Genomic DNA, 17,890 nt, shown 5'->3' with positions numbered 1-17,890 from the left:
TTTAAAAGTGCTATGTTAAAGTAATCCAGCTACTTCTTACCAGCTCCGCTGTCTGCACGGAGTCTGTGTCACTATCCTCTCTTGCTTAGGTAGCTGCTAGAGCCTGCTAATTGCTCTCTCTACTCTTGTATCCGACTCCCCTCTAAGCTGTTCTCAGCAGCCAGAGGGGCCTTTTGAACAAGAAGTTGGACCATGTCACTCCTCAGCTCAGAACTCTGTAACGGCCCCTGTTTCACTGTCATAATCTGCCCCCTCATACTCCACATCATGACCTTTTGATCTCATCTCCCACTACTCTTCCCCTCTCTCACTTCCCTCAAGTCACTCTGCTCTCTTTCCTGTTCCTTATAAAACGTCAGGTGTGTCTCTTCCAGTCTTTCTATTGGCTCCTCCTGCTGCTTGGAATGCTCTCCTGTACTATGTTGTTAATTTCCTCCCCTCCAAATCCTCAGATTTGCTCAGATTTCACTTTCTTAGTAAGCCCTACCTTAACCTCTACTTTAATAATTGGATGGATGTCTGGGTGGCTCAGTTTGTGAAGCATCACACTCTTGATTTTGGCTCAGGTCATTAGCTTTCCAGTTCATGGAATCGAGTTCCACCTGGGGCTCCATACTGAGTGCAGAGCTTACTTGGGATTCTCTCTCTCTCTCTCTCTCTCTCAAAACAAAACAAAACAAAAAAAAACATTAAAAAAATAATTGGAATCCTTTACACCGCCTTCCTCTGCTCTACATTTCATTTTACCAAGTAATCTATCACCTTCTAAATACTAGGTGATTACTTGTTCACGATGTGTATGGTTCGAGGTCTGTTCCACATTAGAATCTCAGCTCCATAAGGCAGGGATCTTTGCTTTGTTCTCCGATGCATCTGAAGCACCTAGAATAGTGCTAGCCCATAATAAGCACTCAATGAATAGTTGAATAAATGAAAAAATGAAGGAGATTTACAGATAGGATATTATTTACATTTATAGGTGAAAGATTTATCCTAGGAGGAAGGGATTGGAAAGATTTCATTGGAAGTTTATTGGAGCTGGATCTTGATATAGGAGTGAAGTTCGGATACACGCAAATATATTTAGGTCAAATTGTTGTACTCGTTGTTTTAATATTGTCTTGTAATTCTTATCCATAATACCCTTGTTAAAGTCAGAAGTCAAAATGAAGAAAGAATAAAGTACATGTAGGGATAAGAAAGCTGCTGTAAAGTTCTTTTGGTATGAGAGTATACTTTTCACCTGGGTAATGGCTCATTTTGTTTTGTGGTCTATTCTCCCTAGACCAAAAGGAAAAATAAAGGAAAAAATCATTGCAGCAATCACATTAAGTCTATCATTTTCCTCTTTCCCTTTCAAAATGATCTCAGAGACCTGATGTCCTCAAAGCCTACTTCTATTTAACAAAACATTCATTAAATCCAACACGTGCTTTAAAAAACTCTGGCATTTGGATGTTTTGCCATTTCACTTCTCTTTGACAGATTTAGAGGGGGAAAAGCTACATAGATATTAACATCAGATGATTAACTAGAGTAATATAATGGTAACAACATAGTTTAGAGAAGAATGCTAAATTGAAATGCCTGCATGGTTTCTGCCTTCTTTTATTTCTTACTTAAACTGTTCAAAATGAAGCTTTTACTGCAACCCCCAACACTGAACTCTGAAGTTCAATACTAAAATGACTGGAGGCCATGCTGAAAATTAAACTGCAAAGAACTAAGGAACAACGGGAAATACAATTCCAAGCGCTGCTTCGCTCATTTGGCAAGAGACTGTTGCTAAGGTACTGGTTTTCTCCGCACGCTCGGCTCTTGTTCTTTCTTGACCACACTCCAGCCAGGCTTTTAGAGTTGTCACTCTACGGAAATTTCCAGTGCTCATCTTTGACCCCTCAACTGTATTTGATATACTTGAAACACTTTCTTGGCTACTATTCCTGGACATCACGCCTCTGTGCTCTCCTACCTCACTGCCGCGTCCCGAGATTTCTTTGCTGGATCCTCCTCGGTTGCTACCTCAAAACATTAGCGTGTCCTGGGGCGCAGGCTTCATTCGTCTTGTTCTCTGGATATGCACTCGCTTCGTGAGGCAATTGCTTTACGACCGCGGCTCGGATTCCATTTAGGTGCCAATGACCCCGAGTGTTTATCTCCAGCACCTGCCTCTCTTCCCGGCTCCCGCTGTGTATCATCACCTAATAGGGACTCAAAATTAACATGTTTAACACAGAACACTTGGTTTCCATTTAGCCGCTCCTCTGCAAACCTCCCGCGGTGCTCCTCACCCCAGTAAAGGCCAGCGCACAGTCACTACTCATTAGGTTACTCAGGCCCCCAGATCCTTCCTTCATCCTCGCCTCCTGCCTTTCTTTCAGACCTGGCATCCAACCCTGCCAGCAATTCCTGCAGGCTCCTCCCTCAAAGCCTCTCTCCACACCGACCCTTCCACCGGGGCTCTGCTTTCCACCCTAGGCGCAGTCACCGCCATCTCTTGGCCATCCACCTGCATTAGCCGCCTGCCCGGTTTTCTTGCTTCCACTATGTCCCCTTACAGGGCATTCTAAGCCAGCAAACCAGTGACATTTAAAAAGGGTAAATCAAATAACGGCACATTTTCCAACGAGTTCCCATCACACTTAGAATAAATCCAAAGACCTGTAATGGCCCACGGGCCCCATATGATGTGGCCTCTGATTCTTTCTCCAACCTCACTGCTTATTTTTCCTCCTGTCAAACCCACTGCCCCATCCCACTGGTTTCTTTGCATCTCCTCAGGCCCCTAGAAGCTCCCATGCTTGCTGATCCCTCTTCCTGGAATGCCTTTACCTCCTACAGGTATACAGGTACATGACCTGCTACTTCTCTTCATCCCCTCCTCTACCTCCAGGTCACCATCTCAGATAGAGCATCCCTGCCCTCCCTGTGGAAACCAGCACGGCCACACTACTCTCTTTACCAGCTTTCTTTTTCACCATACCAGTTATCGCTATTATTATTTTTGGTATATTGTCTGTCTTGCTACTTTAATATGAAGGCAGGGACTTATTTGTTTACTTCTCTGTTCCCCAGCACATGATAGGCACTCAGTAATTTTTTGAGCAAATGAATAGGTGTTCAGTGAATAGAAATTATTGTTAAGCCCGATCTTTTTTATTTTGTTGCCTCCCTTGTTTTCTCTATTTCTGCCATCCTCGTAGTGTCATATTTCAACCACACTACAAACCCTGTTGGAGGTGACTTTTGAAAAAGTTACATGAACCGGAAAACAGTATAGATGATCCAGAGAAACTTTGAAAATATTCACTGGAAATTATCAATTTTCACCTGTCCATACCTTCTGCCTGGCATATTATCATTAGCTCAAGATAATTCAGATACTGGCTGAAGTTAAAAAAAAAAAAAAAAAAAAAAAAAGGTTTCCTTAGAGATACACATTCCCATGAACCAAATACAAAAAGACCATGAAGAAGAGAAATCCAGACAGAAAGACAGAATATGATTATTTTTTTCCTTCAGTGCATTCTGAATAATTTCCATTCAGTCCATGAACCTTGTGGAAACTAGATCAGTTATTTCATATATTCCATGACCCAATTCAACCTATTGCCCTTAGGCTGGTCAGAACTGGAGCTACGTTTCTGATGGATGTTAACAGGAAGTTAACAGAAAATCATGGAGATAAAAAATAAAGCAAGAAATGAAAGCAAGATGGCACGACAGGGGTGAGCTGCCCAAACATCTGTGTTCCAACAATCATAGAAGAGGTTCTGGGCTCCCCGCTGGTCTTCCCCATCATCTCATTTCATCTCCATCATCCTGTTTCAGGGCTGATGGACAAGTGATTACAGCACATTCTTTTCTGTTTTTCCCACCAAGGTACAAGTAAGTTGGAACAACTAGAACGATCATACCTTTAGGGTCAATCTTTCCCTGATGTTTTGGTTATTCTTTGTGTTAATTTGCTATTAGGACATTCTCAAAGGAGAGTTGTAGATAGTATCAAGTAGACCTTGATAAGTCCTAGAAAAACTGTTCCTTCCTTGGGGAGTCCTTTACTCCCCAAGGTGAGTCTATGTGAGTCTATGGTCATTGGATTTGACTGTGAGTTTATCAGTGAACATGATTTTCAAGCAGCCTGCTCAGGTATTTGTTATTTGGTCAAGTAACTGTCTACATTTTTAAAACCAGTCTTTATTTCATTTAAACTAAAATGAGGGTTTGGTGGAGAGGCCAGTGTGAGTTAGTGAAAATCAACTGTGAATATTTTTTAAATGTGATTTATTTTCACTCACAAAAACTCCTGCTCATGATAGTGTTCAAGTAGAGATCCTGCCAGATAAAAAAGATGAGAATTGTTTATTGCTAGCACATTATTTATATACAAATTATTATGCTAAAAGACCAAAAACAAAATTGTGTTGAATTAAAGAGATTAATGTATATGTTTTCCTTAAAATCTTATTTTGGTGGTTGATATATGTTCATCTAAGCTATTCCTTAATTTCTATAAATTTAGAATTAAAATAGGCAAAGAGAGTTTTTAAACGACATGTTGAACAACATATTGGTTCATATAAAATATTTGTGAAATATTTGAAATTTAAATATTTGAAATTTTGAAATGTGAAATATTTGAAATTAAAACTATTTTATAAAAATCTGGGCCATACCACTACACCAATTATAATGCTTTGAGTTATAGCCCAAATATTTGTAAAAAATATTCACAGTTGATTTTCACTAACTCACACTGGTCTCTCCACCAAACCTTCACTTTAGTTTAAATGAAATAAAGACTGGTTTTAAAAATGTAGACAGTTACTTAACCAAATAACAAATACCTGCTTTGGGTTGGTGATAGCCTGGGTCTAACTTCTTCATGTCTGCAGGCATAGAAATTGAGGCCAAGGATGTGATGTAGTTCAATTATGATAAATTTCTGATAGATAGAGACAAAAGTAAGCTTGAATACAATCTACTCCAAATGATATTTTAGATATTTTATTCACTTAGTCTCCCTATTTTGTAGAATTATGTTTCACTTTGATATATTTGCAAACTTATGTCAAAGTCTTTCTTAGTTATATCTATGGGCTTAGATAATAATTACACAAGTTTTATATAGGTTTTTAAAAGTTATTTCATCTAGTTATTAATTTAGTTAATACTAATATATCATTCATTCACAATACTCTTAATTTTTATTCTTTTGTGTTGGGAACTTTTACGTTTCTTTTCAAATTCAGTTTTTAGTCTCAGTATATTTGTGGTCTTTTTTTTTTTTTAGAGAGAGAGAGAAAGAGAGCACATGGGGGAGGGGCAGAGTCAGAGGGAGAGGGAGAGAGAGACTCTTTTCTTAATTTTTTAAAAAAATTTATTTTTTAATGTTTATTTATTTTTGAGAGAGACAGAGACAGAGCATGAATGGGGGAGGGTCAGAGACAGAGGGAGACACAGAATCAGAAACAGGCTCCAGGCTCTGAGCTGTCAGCACAGAGCCCAATGCAGGGCTCAAACTCACGGACCATGAGATCATGAACTGAGCTGAAGTCAGACGCCCAACTGACTGAGCCACCCAAGCACCCCATGGAGAGAGAGAGAGACTCTTAAGCAGGCTGCATGCCCAGCGTGGAGCCCAATGCAGGGATCAGTCTCAGAACCCTGGGATCATGACATGAGCTGAAATGAAGAGTTGGATGCTCCACCGACTGAGTCACACAGGTGCCCCTGTGGTTGTTCTTTGTTGTTGTTGTATAAATGAACATATGACTTTTATAATTAATTAAGGACTCTTTCTTTAGATGGTTTCTTGCATTGTAATAAGATTATACTGAAGAGGATAAAATAAGATTCAGTTTGAAACAACTGCCACCTGTGACTACCGTAAGGTTTTAATTCATGTTTGAATGAGTATATTTCATCAGCATTTTAATAGGCTTCATACATCATTCTTTTATTTCACGTATTTTCAATGAATTAGGTGTAATAAGCATGTATTTGGAACCTAACTGGAGTCAATGCAGAGATGTTTGGGGACCTCTCACCCAGTTTCTAATATTTAGTTCTCCTCAACTTGGGAGAATTTTGCATTGTACAAGCCATGAAGAATTTGAATGTGAAAACAATTGTTCTTTTTCTTTTATTTCCCTTACTTCTGTGGAAATTAAACAACCAAAAAAACTTTAATTCAATACTGTATGATGCCTGAGGTTTTAAATACACAAAAGTCAGTGAAATAAAAGTGATGGTTCCTAGAGCAAGTATAATTCAGACATATTGCACATATATATTAAAGCATAAAAGTTAACACCATATGTACAAAATACTACATGGGCTCATTTGTGTCACCGCTGATAAATGCACAACTCCTATAGGAGCTGTGAGCTCTTATAAGAGCCAGGATTTGAGTCCCAGATATGAGAGAGATTTAGGTACAGTTGTGGGAATACTGCTACATTTCTTCTGTAAATTTTAAATTTTAACCAGGAAACTGTAGAAGCAAAAATTTCATTAGGGAAACAATTCTAAAACTTCTAATTTTTATAACAACAGATTTGGTCCTATGTTATAAATTCACAAGTTCTTTGCCATTTATAGTCTTTGTTGGTCATTTATTAATTTTTTTCAACAAATATTTATTAAAAATTTATTAGGAGCCAGATAATCCAAAATATTTGGGTCATCAGCAAACCAGATGATAGTATTGGCCATTGTGAAGTGTAAATTCTGTAAGGAAAGGCAGACAGCAAACATAACACATAAATAAATTATAAAGCAGATTGAGAGGTGGTAAGTACAATAAAGAATGAAAAAGAAGAACAGGGTAAGGAGAGTAGGAGTTTGGTGGATACGTTGCACCATGTTAAATAGGGGATGATGGGAGAAAAGATTAGGAGGTAGTAAGGAAGTTAGCCAGGTTCATAGACAGGAGAAAATGGTTCCAGGCAAAGGGAACAGTTGGAGCTAAGGCCCAAAGGCAGAACCATGTGTAGCATATTTAAGGTGCAGCCTCAGTGTAGCTAGAAGGGGTGAGATGGAGAGTCCCAGGAGATGGTATCAGAAAGTTAACAGGAGGCTAGTTCATGAGGGGCCTGTAGGTCATTACCTGGGGTTTGACGATTACTGTGAGCAAACTAGGGTGCAATCCTAGCATTTTGAGCTGAGAAGTGACATAATCAGACTTTACTTTTAAAAGGGCCGTTCTGGCTTTTGTCTTGAGGATAAATAATACGGGGAGTACTATGGTAACAGTACAGTACAGGGCCTTACTGGAGTCTCTTTTAAGCATCCAGACTATAGGTTTGAGCCAGGCTAGCAGCCATGGAGTAGGGTAAGAAATGTTATGTTTTGGAATTAGTTTGAAGGTAGCTCCAACAGGATTTCCTAAAGGGTGGGTGTGGAGGGGAGAGTAAGATGGAAATCAAAGATAGGTGCAAGGTTTTTTTGCTTGAGTAAGTGGAAAGATGGTGTTGCCATTGTCTTAGATGTATGATTGCTGGTGAAACAGGTTTGGGAAGGAAGATTAGAAGTTCAGTTTTGAACTTGTTGAATTTGAGGTATCTTTGAGATATCCAAGTGGAGATGTCATCAGTTGGATCTAAGAGTGTGGAATTTAAGAGAAAAGTCTGGCCTGGAAATATAGATTGGAGAGCCATGAGCCTCTAGATGGCCTTTGAAGCCATGAGTTTGAATGTAGTCATCAAGGGAGTGAGAGTAGATAGAGAAGAGAATAGGGCCAATGACTGAGCTCTGGAACACTACAACATTAGGAGGTCAGAGGAAAGAGGGTGAACCAGCAAAAAAGATCGAGAAGAAATGACCAGTAAAGGGAGAGAAAAATGATCAGCTGAGTCAAATGTTGCTGATAGATGAAGTAATATGGGGACTGGTCATTGACCATTAGATTTAGCACTATGGAAGGCTTTGAAGACCTTGATAAGAGCAGTTTCAGTACAGTGGTAGGGACAAAATCTTGACTGTAATGGGTTCAAGTGGAAAAAAAATGGAGAAAATATTAATGCATGACTCTTTTTTTTATATAATTTGGTGAAAAGGGTGATTAAAAAAATGGGATGATAATTAGTGAAGATAGTAAGGTCAAAAAATTGATATGCTGTTAAGTATTTAACCACTGGTTCTCTGGGGAAAAACCCATTTTAATTTGTAGCTTTTCCCAATATTAGTAATGTAAATACCCCCATTGTGGCTGATTTCACTGAATACAGAGTTGAAAGGATGGCTCTTGAAAGCTGGCATGAGATAACTGCAGCACATCACTAGGTCAACAGAGATTTATCTTTGTTTTAAGATGAGAAAAAACAGCTACTTTGTATTTTTTGAAGGGGCTAATCTAGTAGATAGCTAAAAATTGCTGATGTAGTCAAGAAAGGAGTGAATTGCTGGATTAAAATTTCCAGAGTAGGTGATCTAGTGCACAAGTAGAGGGATTGGCTTCCAATATAAATATATATAGTTCATCTATATCAATAGTGGAAAAAGCCAGGGCAATATAGTGAAGATTCTGTAGATAGTTGTGGTGGAATAGTCTCTCTGCATGTATGCATGGAACAGAAACCCACTTAAAGTTAAAAAAAAAAAAAAAAAAAAAAACCCATGAAACTTTGGAAGAGTATAGAGATAGCTCAGAAAGCCCAATGGGACTAATGGCAGTTGAGCCTCATAATAGGACTCATCTCTTTTTTCTCGAGTTTTAGAAATAGTCTCTTCTCCCTCTGGAGACTGACTCTATCTCCTCCATTTTCACATGGCTCAAATTCAGCTTCCCTGTTCAAGTGTCCAACAAAGAGAAGCTAATCACAAATAAGAGAATCTATTAGCTCAACTATATCACTCTCCACCTCTGGTCCAATCAATTTAGATCAGAGGAAGGAGCCACTGACCAGTTAGCAGGTAAGATTTACTTTAAGGGACTAGGGCGGGTTCCCTAAGTAGGATGGAGCTAAGGATGAAAAAGTGGACATCTCCAACACAGCCACTAGAAATTTGGGGTAATAGTGAATGGATATGCTTCAGTGTCATGCATTAAATAATTTTTTTTCATTTGTTTATTTGTTTATTTATTCAACAGTTAATTATTGAAGATCTATCATGTGCCAGGCATTGTGGTATGAAGGGAGATATGAAGATGAATAAGAATGATTCTGTTCCCGATCCTAAAAGTGTTTCCATTTTTTCTAAGATGTTTACAGTCTTCATCATTATGAAAATGATGGTGCTGATAGCACTGGTTGATTATGTCTTAAGGAGCAAATGGTGAGAATGTTTTGTACTATTTGCTATACAAATGTTAGTAATTAGCCCAAAAAGGTATCATGTACCTACAAGGCATTGTTAAAAAATCATTTATGGCCATTTTCATCTCCTATTAAAAATGAATTATTTTTGGTAATTTTTCTATACTTTAAGTTTCATAGATCATTTAGTCTTTGTGAGGAAAGGAGCATGTATTAATTTCTTTCATATACTGAAAAAGATATATTGCCTCATGCTGATGTTTGAGATAATTCGTTTGTCTTCCAAATTATTTTTTGAATCATATAATAATGTATGACATTGTTAAAGGCTTAAATATTACAGAAGGGAATAAAATGAAAGTTAAAATCTTCCTGCCTGAGCTCTCCCACCACTTAAAACTCCCAGTCTCACTTCCCAGAGAGAAATACTACCAATCATTTCTTATGTAGACTTTGGGAAATTTTTAATGTATACTTAACATATTCATACACACATAGACCTGGTCTTATCTTATGCACCAAAAGTACTTGATGCTTGTTCTTTGAAATTCCCTGAATATATTTCTACTTAACTTTTTTTATTTTTATTTTTTCATATATTTTGACTTTAAAAATATTTATGGCATTGGGCTAAATAATAGCTTGGATCCCAAGGACTAACTTACTCCTCTGAACAGATCTGAGATAGAGACTCTAGGTAACAATATCTTTGTGTGTGTGTATATATATATATATATATATATATATATATATATATATATATATTTAATTTTTTTAATGTTTATTTATTTTTGAGACAGAGAGACAGAGCATGAACAGGGGAGGGGCAGGGAGAGGGAGACACAGAATCTGAAGCAGGCTCCAGGCTCTGAGCCGTCAGCACAGAGCCCAACGTGGGGCTCGAACTCACAGACGGTGAGATCATGACCTGAGCCGAAGTCAGATGCTTAACTGACTGAGCCACCCAGGGGCCCTCTTTGCTTATATTTTTAATTCCACTTTACTGATCTGTGTTTCAGAGAAGTTGTATGACTTGATCATGGTCACATAATTAGCAAGTGGCAGAGGTGAGATTCAAACACACACCCTAATTGCACTGGACTCTACTGTCCTTTAAACGATCTTGACTTTTAATTATATGTAACTATGTTCCTTTTTCATGACTTTTGAAAAGAATTTCTTTTTCCATGCTTTTACAAACCTTGCTATGATACCTGTTCATAAAGGAGGTGTCATCTCTGAAATATTATGCTCTCCATGGTAATGAAATAACCACAAGTTTACTTCACTGAATTTAAACATTTTCATTTCTCCATAAACTCAGAATATTTTGCAATTTTGATTCTTGGAGCTGAGTAATTTTTTAATGTGATGAGGCTATTGGCCTGAAGGATAATTTTTCTTATGGTCTTTGGTTGCCAAACTAGGTTAACAAATTTACTCTCCTCCTTCCTTTAAGAACAACAGGTAATGGCCTTGGAAAGAAGGAATGCATATTTTTAGGCATCTTTAAGGCCAAATATGCTGGTGAATAATTTCTTTGTTGGCTGAATCCTTGAGCCTCAGCTTTAAGAAAAACAGTATCCCTTTAAGAAAACAGTATCCCCTACTTTCAAGGCTGGGAAATAATAGATCCTTAATTTTTTCAAAGAGAAATCTGCAACCCTAATTGCAGATAGAAAAAGGAAGGATTAGCACATAGCTCTTTTTACTATTTTGAGAATTGGATCTTTTCTGTTTCAGTCTGTAGACTGTAAGAATCTTTAAAGCCCAGGGGCACCTGGGTGGCTCAGTCGGTTAAGCGTCCGACTCAGCTCAGGTCATGATCTCACGGTCTGTGAGTTCAAGCCCCACGTTGGGCTCTGTGCTGATGGCTCAGAGCCTGGAGCCTGCTTCAGATTCTGTGTCTCCCTCTCTCTCTGCCCCTCCCCTGCTCATGCTCTGTCTCCCTCTGTCTCAAAAATAAATAAAAACATTTTTTAAAAACTTTAAAAAAGAATATTTAAAGCCCATTACCAGTCAATGAGCCTTGTTTTTAAGGCCAGTATACCATACATAACATTTCTATACTCTCCGTATTTATTACAGTTTTGTTTGATTTTGGATAGGACCCTGAGAAGGTTTTCTTTTGGAAACTTAAGTCACCTACATGTTAAAGAAAATGCACCTCTCTGAATCACTGAGGTATTAATTTGGGGGTATAAAAAGAGTGAAACGAATAGAATTTCATCAATGATATGGGAAGTGAAATATCCATTAGGTAATATGGAAAACGAACAGTGTCAACTTTGCCAATTGCCCACACATTTATTTCCTGTCTCCTTAGCCAATATGCTTACTGCTCTGTCTTTCTAGCAAGTCAGTGGCATTTGCTGAGAGCCCACCATATGTTAAACAGCAATGTAAGTGTTGAGGGTATATACAAAAGAATTAGAAAATAAGGATAATTCTCTGGAGGAATAGATAATCTAGTTTCCTTTTTTTTTTTTTTTTTCTTGCTTTTCCCATTTGATCACTTTCTTTGGTTTATTCCATTTAATTTTTCTTTCTACGGGGTCTTCAAACATCTATCCTATGGCTACCGTGTTCTTTTTTTTCTTTTATGCACTCCGTATACAACTCAGGAATCTTTGTTGCTAACTTTTTTTTTTACATAGGCCATATGATATATGACTATGAAAAGTCAGATAATAAATATTATAAAAACAATTTTATAGGTGCTCACATCACAGATATACATATATATGTGTATTAGTGTGTGTTAAAATATGTATATATTATACCTATATATTTAAAAATATATATCTTTATATATATTATATATTTTTATACATATATACATACATATATACATACATATACATACATATATGTGTGTATATATACATATACATATATATGTAAAATCCTCTGGGCCTAGGGATAGCTATATGTTTCAACAATTGTATTCAACATGTGTATTCAACAATACACATTTATATATAATCTATTAAAATGATCAAATTGAGTGGTATTACTGACCATAGTTGTTAATATGTATTTATTCTCAGTCATTTTGATTACAGTTAATCTTAGGGTCTAATTACAATAACATTTGACAGCTTTAATTAGACTTCTCCCAGAGTTACTGGGTCAGCACAGGTGAATAATCCTGAAAATACCCTATATGCACTTACAGACCTAGAGGAGTCACTAGTAAGACTTTGTGTACACTTAGTATTTCAGTATGCTATTTCTATTTTTACCTTTGAAATTCCATAAATCTGGTTTTGGTGGTTGAGGGGAAAGCAGGTTTTGAGCAGCTTATTAACATCCTAGATGAAGAGAACATATACTCAAAGCACAGAATATAAAAATGTCTCTCTCTCTTTCTCTTTTTCTCAGTGGGGAAGAAGCAGAAAGGAATGAAGGGGTGGGATGGTAACTATACAAGCTGAAAGATTTGCAACACTACATTAAATGCCTCCCCTTGTGTGTTTATGGATCTGTTTATTCAGTTTAGTTATATGACATTGTACTAGCTAGTACAAGAGAGGCAGTAGTCAAAAAATAAAGGTAATTAATTCTAATTTAATCAACTTAGAAATTTACTATGGTTAGAAGAGAAACAGAACCACTATAAATCTACTCAAAAAACCACTCTAGATATTAGAAGTCATCCACTATTTAGAAATCTGTATTAATAAATACTGTGCAGTGTTACCTGCTACATGCAAAAAATCTGTGCTACCTACCCATTAGATGAGTGGCCATGTGCTTAACATGTTGTTAGCCTAATGTAAGAAGGACAATGCTTAACACTCAAGAAAATCTTGAAGTTGTAAAACCATTAGTAAAACAGGAAGCATTAAACAATTTGCATTATAGTTTAAATAGAGCAAGAAGTTTTTCTTAATTTGAAAATTTAAAATACAAATTGTTTTTTGAGTATTGGTGAAGTTCTTCAAGTTGACTGAAAAACAATGAAATAATGTGCTAAAGCCATGAAAAGGCATTCCTTCACGGTGACCTTGGCAAAGCAGTGCTGAGCTCTCTTCAGTCAGAATGGGGCACAAGGAATGCCTGAATTAGTGTTAATATGGATTGATAAGGCAAAATCTTTGTTTGATGGGAATGTTGATGAATGTTCTAGTTGGCTAGCCTGATCCAAACAACAGCATGGGATTAATGTTTAACAAGTTGATAAAAATAGGGGCATCTGGGTGGCTCAGTCGGTTGAGCAACTGACTCTTGATTTCTTTTGGCTCAGATCATGATCCCAGAGTTGTGGGATCAAGCCTACTTGGGATTCTCTCTCTCCCTCTGCCCCTCTCCCCTGCTCACCCACTCTCTCTGTCTAAAATAAAATTTAAAAAAGCAACAACAACAAAAAACAAGTTGATAAAAATAAGTTGATGCCTTGGAGCCAAGATTTTGTGACATTGAAATGAGAGTGTTTTGAGAGGAGGAAGTAAGAGCCATGGTCTGCAGGAAGGACTAGCTAGCAAAAACAAGACCAAATTAGACTATACTGATATTGGACATATTTTTTTGGCAATCACTCTATTTTGGTGTATGTCATTTCAGATGTTACAATACATCCATACGGTCAAATGTATGCACACACACACACACACACACACACACACACAATTTTCACATGAATAACAATGTATTTCTGTTTCTACATTTCAATATATATTGTTTATATATTCACATATACACATATAAATATATTATCAACTTCATCTTTAAAAAAATAGTTGCATGTATTCCATTGTCTAAATGCATCATAATTAAGTTAGTGAATTGGATGTAATTTTAACTGAGTTTACACTGACTCTATCTAAAACATGTTTTTATTAACTTTGTCTTCATCATGATTTTGATGATCTATGACCTTCATCACCCCACTAACCTGATTAACTGAGAACAGACTACATATTATTAGGAAATTTCATACAAAAGTAGCACTTAAAATTAACTCCTAAGGTAAATCAAAAATCAAAAGCCCTGGATTCCATTTTTAGTGTCAAGACTTGGATATCGTGTGATTAACAAAAACAATTTTACACTAACAGTAGTAAATATATGGCAGATGATATATAGTTATAGATTTGTTCTATAGGTTTGTTATAGATTTTTAAAGGAATACAGAGACATGTTGGTTGATAGCAACTCTATTTCTAGGAAATAGAATCAGCACTACAACCAGACTATTGGTTTAAACTCAGCAAACATTTTTAGTGGCTATGTATTTTTATATTAATGGAAAGGAAGGAAATTATCTTACGAGATGGTTAGTAATTTTCACTTTTGTTCTCCTTTCTGATGTTTATTTTTCTTGTTGGGCCATGCACTAGACTGTCATTTAACCTTCTTATGAGTTCCCTGGTATAGCCTATAGCTTTACAGCAATTTCCAAAACTTACTTCCCTTTTAAAGCTCCTTCATTAACCTTGATTTCTTTAAATCTCCTCTCCTGTGATTGTATTTTTGTTAGTGTTGAGCTTTCTTTTTTAAATTTTTTTTTTTTTTTCAACGTTTATTTATTTTTTTGGGAACAGAGAGAGACAGAGCATGAACGGGGGAGGGGCAGAGAGAGAGGGAGACACAGAATCGGAAACAGGCTCCAGGCTCCGAGCCATCAGCCCAGAGCCCGACGCGGGGCTCGAACTCACGGACCGCGAGATCGTGACCTGGCTGAAGTCGGACGCCCAACCGACTGCGCCACCCAGGCGCCCCAGTGTTGAGCTTTCTTATATTAATTTCCTTTCCACAGTTCAATGATTTCTGAAACATCGGTTACTTCTAGATACTCTGTCCACTGTTTACAGTTTTGCACGCATTATTTTTCTCTCTAGATGACATTGAAGGATAGGAGACTCAGTAAACTTTTTCTATTCTGTCATTATTATTATTTAAGAGATCACATCTAGCTAAATTTAGTTAATTTGAAAATTTTTAATCATCTTTATCACCTGGTATCTCCTTCTCTAGATTTTGTTTCATAGTATGAAAGGCATCAAATGTACGTATATCTGATCATCTATCTTCATGCAAACATATATACATTCTGTCTGCAAACATGTATGCATAGATAGATATGATTCAGTTTCTCTTTCTTTTGGATGACATCTGTTGTGTGCTCTCCTACGGCAATATTCAAATTCTACTTTCATTTAGAGGATTAAGGTTTATTTTTTTTCTCCCTGGTATATGTTTAGGCCCTTTCCCCATTAGCAAATTATATACAAACTTAACTTCTGTAAGCAAACCAGTTTCAAGAAACCAGGGATTTAAAAAAAATTAAATTACGTGTTTGGAGCTTAGAAAATGAGGCATAATGTTTTCCAAAGCATCCCTTTTTAGTGTCCTTCAGTAAGTATCACAATATAGTACTGGATTTTATATACATTTAAAAGCTCTGATTCATAATGTAGATTGTAATTTAATAGGAAATTTTATCGTGTTAGAAGATATACTAAATATTTGATAGGTGTTCTGAAGACAAATGTGTGCTAAAAAGAGAGTCATAGTTTAGTAAAGATTAAGACAGAGCTGAATCCCCTGCCTATTAGTTGTGAGCTGAGCAGATTACAGAGGTGTAGCCATTCCTTCAGGGAAGTCTAACTGGTACGATGTAATTTACTTTGGATTTTCAATATCTTTTGGTTACTTCATCTCCTAAAAGGATAACTTGGAAAGTAAATTGCAGAAACAACCATATTAGACCCTTCTGATGAAGAATTAGAAAAACAGATCAATATAGACTGAAGTGTGTATTTTTCTAAATCAGTATAAGCATGGCAACCAAGAAGTGATTTATATGCTTAAGATACAAATTAATCATCAATAGAGGTTTTACATCATACTTTGCAGTTAAAATATTCAGGAGTTATAATTCAGAAAAAGGTATTCTCAGCTCTGTGATCTCATGATCACAGTATTCGGCCACCAGCATTGCTCTTACAAACTGCTGTCCTGTGTGTAAAAACAAACGTACATGCAAACATTCCGATTTTACCAAACGTAATAAATCCAGTAATTATGAGGAATACTTAATTAACTCCTGCAAACTGAAAGGCATTTTCTTAAGCACAGTGGATGTCCTTCCCACACATGGGATGCACTGTATGGGTGAGAGGGTGCTTCTCCACCATAATCTTTCAGTTCTTGTCCTTTCTCCTGGGTGACAATTCTATAATGTAAGCATCTATCTACTAAGAACTGAACTGAAACCTCCTATCCATTTTGCATAGAACACTGGACAGCCATTAAAATGGAAACAATATTTCCTCCTTCTTGATGTGCAGGGGACTTAAATTGGTACCCTGGAGGTAAAAGGGCATAGCTCATCACCCAGTGCCCAGGCTATAAGAGATTTTTTTTTTTTAAATAGGTGTAAGAACATGATTTTTCTTTCTTAATTTTGGGGAATACAGTCGTTAAAAATTTTTTATTAGTATAATTGTGTATGTAAACCATGATCTTTAAAATATCCTAATTTTCATGGGTCCATTTTAAATGTTGATTATTTAAGTTCTGAGAAAAATGTGTTTAGGTGAGTGAGTGTATGTTTGTGTGCATGTGTATTTCTGCACTTATTACGTAGCAGTGACTGTCCATATAAATAAAGGGAAGTAGAGACTTTGAGCATTCAAACCCAAATCTTTACGATTTAGGTAGAAAAGGCATTTATTGTGCATATGTTTTTCAGGTTGATATATCATGGTTATGGCTACAAGTGTCTATTTCACTTTTCTGAAGCCTCCGTTTTTGTCATAGCGGTTTTCATCTCGTGAATAAAAACATTCAGTATTCCTCCAGTGTATGGCAGATTATTTTATAGAACCAGTCTGCAGCTCTAGTTTCTGTATCTATAGATGGGCAGATTGAACCAGTTACTGAATTCCATACTCCCTTTAAAGCTCCATGGTTCTATAAAATTTGAGACTAAAACTTCTGCTTTTCAATGATCTGAGAGGAAGCTGAATTAAAATATCGTTTTTGAAATTAGTATTACATCTCAGAAATATTTCAAAATCTTGTAACACCTAATCCTCCACTTTGCAATCTTTGGGCATGTAGCATGTAGCATCACTACTAGCTGCTGTAGATGTGGTCCTTCTGAACTTGGCCACCCAGGCCTAAGACCAGCGCTTAAATACTTTACAAATTGAATTGCACTTGTGTTAGAAACTGATTGATAAAATAAATTACTGTATCTTGTAGGTTAGGATTTGAGTTCTGCAATTGTAGCTGTTACAAATTACCTGAAAACCTTTTGATATTACATTTCTTATGGCTGTATTTTACAATTGCTCTAATAAAAAATTCTATACAAAAATTGTTTGATATTAATAGCAATCATTAACAACTTGATAGATTCTTGTTAAGTATATTTGCAATACATTTAATCCTATTAAACTCAGCCTTGAGTTGTTTCTTCCAAATATTATAGGTCTTTATGAAGCTAGCAATATAAAGAAGAGATTTCAACCATTTTCGGCCAAAAATTAGGTTTAGCTTAATGGATCAATTTTTTTCTTATTAAACTGCGTCTGACCAGTGCCAAGTAATACATTCAGCATTGATCTTTGTCTCACCCTGCTGTAGCTTGCGTTCTCTTTATGTACATGAAAAATAAG

The sequence above is a fragment of the Puma concolor genome, chromosome A3, assembly GCF_028749965.1.
Source record: "Puma concolor isolate L17-30 chromosome A3, mPumCon1.1.hap2, whole genome shotgun sequence".
Lineage (NCBI taxonomy): Eukaryota > Metazoa > Chordata > Mammalia > Carnivora > Felidae > Puma > Puma concolor.
The sequence above is the reverse complement of the archived record's forward strand: the minus strand, read 5'-3'. Positions refer to the sequence as shown.